The 4,819-nt window shown below is 55.4% G+C and overlaps 1 pseudogene; it reads right to left on the reverse strand.

Moving 5' to 3' along the window:
• Positions 1 to 237: 237 nt before the first annotated feature.
• LOC132595591 (phosphoethanolamine/phosphocholine phosphatase-like) lies at positions 238 to 1,875 on the reverse strand (annotated as a pseudogene).
• Between the last annotated feature and the right edge of the window lie 2,944 nt (positions 1,876 to 4,819).

A 4,819-nucleotide genomic window follows, 5' to 3' on the forward strand; every position in this document is an offset into this window, starting at 1 on the left:
CTCTCCCATCTCCTCGGTGCTCGCGGGGCCTCCACACTAGACCCCTGTGCCCCTCTGCGGAGGTGGGCTGCACCCTGCTCTTCTGCCTGCTGCCTGCTTTGTTGTGTATTCAGGCTTGGTTCCCCAAGCTGGGCACTCCTCCAAGAGTGGGGACCAGCTCTCTCACTTAAGTGGGGCTCTCTGAGAGCAGAGATCACCTCGCCCTCGTCCCTCAGACTGCAGCGTGAGAGATCTCGCTCACCTCTGCCCCTTCACCTCCTTTACAGCTCTGAAACACCAAAAGAGGGAGGTGGGCCTTGGGTTTCCACTGGCTCTGCTTTAGAGCATCATGGCTTTCTGTTCCATACGGGAGGAGGGGGACTCAGAGGGCCCCGTCAGTGGGGTGACTTTGGTTAAGTCCCTGGTTTCTTGCTGCATAGACGAGGCTGGGGTGCGAGGAGACACCGTCGGGCTCTGTGAGGTCCCTGGCTGGCCAGACCCGAGCCCCGGGACAGTGTGCTACCTCTTTCCACCAGCAGGAGGGGACCGTTCCCTCCAGCTTTTTTTCCTGTGGGGATGCGACAGAGTGGGGGCGGGGAGGGAGACAAGGAGTGTAGTGTAGGGTCACAGTAGGTAAAGCGAGATCTAGGCCTGGGACCGTCGGCAGGGAGCGCCACCTCTCTCCGCAGGGAGTCCGGTGCGGGGGAGGTCGCGGGGGGGCATTTCGGGGCCTGGGTCCCCTGGACAGAAGACTGGAGGAGGGAGGCCATGCAGCCCAAGGCAACAGTTTCCCGCGACGCGGCGGGACATGTTCCTTCTCTACCCTGACAGGGAACCCCGTCCTCCCAGCTGGGAGGACAAGGTTTTTGGAAACACTGCTGCCTGCTCAGATATGCGCGCCACCCTGGTGCGGCCAGACCCCGGAATTCGCTTGCAGTGGAACTGGGGGAGGCAGCCGAGCTGGGTTAACTGCACAGATGGGGACAGCTCCCAGCTCCCTCCTCCAGTCCCCAAATGGACCACCCTGGGATTCCAGGAAATCCCGGAGGGATATACCAAAACGAAAGGGAGAGGGAGTAATAAAACTAGCTTTCTCTTTCCCGACCCCCACCGCCCCACCCTCTCCCCGCCCGGGTGCCCTCTGCAGGCCACGTCCTCAGCACCTGTTGCAGGTGTAGGCACACTTCGGTGGAGGTTTCCCAGGGCACCACCCTGGCGCGGAAGGAGCTGGACTCGGCCTTCTGCGCCTCCTGCGTAAGGCGGTGCATGCGTAGCGGTGGCGCAGGAAGGCCACGTCGCCGCCTGCCAGCAGCCCCATGGGGCAGAAGTCGTTGGCGCCGCCGCTCACGTAGAAAAGGCGCTCGAAGTGCACGCCGTCGTGGGCCCGCTCGCGCAGGTAGTCGCTGAGCACCTTGTGCTTGCACATGTTGGCGGGGTAGCGAGCGCAGCTGTGCGCGTGGAAGGGCCGCAGCGCCAGCAGCCCCCAAGGGTCGCGTCCCGACGGGTTGCTGAAGATGCGCCGGAACAGGCCGTGGTGGCCGGCGGCGCGCAGCGCACTCTCCACGCCAAAGGTGTTGGCGTCTGAGATGAGAATAGCCTCAAAGCAGGCGCCCTGCTTGGCCACAAACTGCAGCAGCTCGCCCATGCCGGGCGACAGGGGGATGGCCTCGTAGATGGCGCGCAGGTCCCGCGGCCGCACGCCCTACTCGCCCAGGTACTGGAAGACGCGCTGCATGTACTCGTTGTAGAAGCCCTCGCGCTAGGTGGCACGCAGGCTCTCAGGCAGCCGCTGGCCCGCCGCGGCCCGCGCACGACAGACTCGTCGCTGTTTTCGTCCACGATAGTCTCGTCAAAGTCGAAGGTCAGGAGGAAGCGCGGCACGCCCGGCGCAGCCATCCCGCTGTCCTCTACCAGCTTTGTCCTGAGCGAGCGAATCCTTTTGTGGTCACCAAAAAGAGTCCCTCCGAGGAAAGGGGGACAGGACCTCTGAGCTTCACCTTCAGGGTGGGGAGCGGCGGCTGCAGAGGTCTGTCCTGGCTGAGTTTGGAGTGTAAAGAGTGGGGAGAGCGCCTAGCTGAGGTATTTGGGCGCAGGATGGAGCAAGGGGTGCTTACGGGAATTGGAGGGGACGCTGTGTCTTATCCATCCCCGGATTTCTGGGCTCCGGCTCTCACGAGTCCCTCCAGTCCAGAGGGTCCGTGAATGATGTGCATGTGGGCCATTCCCTCCACTTGCCCCCCATCCCCATGTTATGTATTTTTAACCACAATAAAAAAAATGAATGAAGCACTGATAATACATGTTACAACATGGATAAACATTGAAAACATTCTAAGTCAAAGAAGTCATACTGAAAAGGCCACTCATATCACAATCATCTTGTGTGCTTTAAATCCATAGCAGTTTTGAAAATGAGGGGATGGGACTTCCCTGGTGGTCCAGTGGTTAAGACTCTGCGCTCCCAATGTAGGGGGCACAGGTTCGATCCTTGGTCGGGGAACTAAAATCCCGCTTGCACAGCATGGCCAAAAAATAAAATAAAATAAAATAAACGTCATTGGCCTGGTTTTGGGTCATAGCATCGCCCTTGAACCATCAGAGCACCCATAAGGTGTACCATGGGATTGGCTAGATGTGGATCATACGCCCATCTTCAAGGTGGGTGGAACGTAGCATCAGCCCTCTGGAACTGTTTGGACTGGAAACAGGTAAGAAGTGCCCAGAGGAAAGCTGAGGTTCTGGACTTTGGCATGAGAACAGATGCTGGCTTGGGGAAAGCGGCAGATTCAATTGCCCAGCAGCATGGTCAGCTCAGTAATTGGCCACAGAGGCTTGACGGGGACCAGACTGGCCTGAGCTGGAGGACCACAGATGCCTGCCTGTGTGGTCAGAGGTCAAGGGCTGTCCTGAGACTTGATGTCTGTTGATGCCCACTCAGATGGGACAAAGGATGCCTGCAGTCCCAGGAGGGCCCCACCAGCCCTCAGGAGGCAGCATCTGGGGGCTGGTAGGTCGCTGCACCAAGTTCTGTATAAATTCATAACATGACCATGGAGTGACCTCAGCCAGGCCTGTGCTGGACCGGGGCTGCCCAGGCCAAGTGGGGCCAGCACTACTCTTTCCAGTTCAGATGGTAGGAGGAAACCCTGTGGACTTCTGAGGCCCTAACAACTGTTGACTGAGGTTGAGTTGGATTTGAAACAGTCAGTGACCGGAGCAGACATTTCATTCTTCTGCTATCAGGTTCCAGGACGGGGGGTAGATAACCAGCGGTCCAGGTGAACCCCACACTCATGAGTGACCCAGGGCAAGTCCTGTCCATCCTAGAGGACTCAGAGGTGTGGGGTTGGGGGGGTCGTGGGCCAGTTATCCTTAACACTAACCCACTAACCCTAATGCCCAAATCTCTACTGTTAACTCCCTAACCCTAACCTCCTAATCTCTAAACCTAAACCCTAATACTCCTAACCCCTAGCCCCTATATACTCGACCTTGCCCTGTAAACTCCTAACCCTTACCCTGACCCTGACTCAGACAATCTAACCTAACCCTCTAACCCTGACCCTCTAGCCTGCATCCTTTAACTCTAATCCCTCCAAACCTCATCCTCTTTTTTTGTTGTTTTTTTGTTGCACCTGGTCTTTAGTTGCAGCAGGCAGGCTCCTTAGTCGTGGCTCGTGGGCTCCTTAGTTACAGCTTGCCAACTCCTTAGTTGTGGCATGCGGTCTCCCTAGTTGTGGCATGCAAACTCTTAGTTGTGGCATGAATGTGGGATCTAGGGCCCTGACCAGGGATTTGACCCAGGCCCCCTGCACTGGAAGCACGGAGTCCTATCCACTGCGCCACCAGGGAAGCCCTTCATCCTCTTAATGTACCCTCTAATTCTGCCCCTGAGCCTCTAACCCTGACCCTGACCCTACATTCTAACCCTGAGCCCTGAGCCTGAATTTCTATCCTTACTCCTGACCCTCTAACTCTGAACCTTACTCTACTCCTAACCCTAACCTCTGAGCCTGACCATGATCCTACACCACCCTTAACCCTAATCCGAATATAGGTCCATATTAGAACAGATTGAAAATTTGAACCCTACTCCAATCCCTTTTCCCTGTGTAATCAGAACCATAATTTTCATTTTTGGCTGAAACCTAAGCCTGTTCAATTACGCCTTTTCTAAATGAACTCTAATATACAGTAAACTGAACAAAACCTTAGTTCTTATACCCACATAACCCTACACTGTTAGTGGTTATATAGACAAACCCTTTGCCTGTAACCTAACCCTAACCTCTAATTCCTAACCCCAACTCTAACTTACATCCCAACCTCAACCCCAAACCTAACTCTAACCTCTAACCGTTAACCCACCCAACACAGCCACCCCAAACCTCAGCCAATGCCTGCTCAACTCCCAAACTGTATTCCTAACCCTAAAACAACCACATCCCCCATGAGTCCTTATCCTGGCTCCTCCAGCCACAAGCCTACCCTGATCCTCACCATGACGCTGGGCCTAATCCACCCTTGCATCCTATCAGCCCCAGAGCAAGTTGAAGAGGTTCTCACCTTCTTCTGAGCCCTGTGCCCTCCGCCCCCGAGTCCTGTACCCACGGAGATGGCTCATCCGCCTGGCTCCGCACCCCTTGCATATATCACCCAGCAGCATGGTGGTGTTTTGTTTTTTGCTAAGTTTTATTTTAATCCAAGGACTTTGCTTCATACAAAATGTCATTGTAGAAACAATAGCAGAATCCAAAGTTTGGCTGATAAATATTACTCAGGCAGCAAACTAGTCAATCACAGAATTTTTTTTAAAGCAAGTCCCAGTTGTGGTGCATGG

The sequence above is a fragment of the Globicephala melas genome, unplaced genomic scaffold, assembly GCF_963455315.2.
Source record: "Globicephala melas unplaced genomic scaffold, mGloMel1.2 SCAFFOLD_219, whole genome shotgun sequence".
Classification (NCBI taxonomy): Eukaryota; Metazoa; Chordata; class Mammalia; order Artiodactyla; family Delphinidae; genus Globicephala; species Globicephala melas.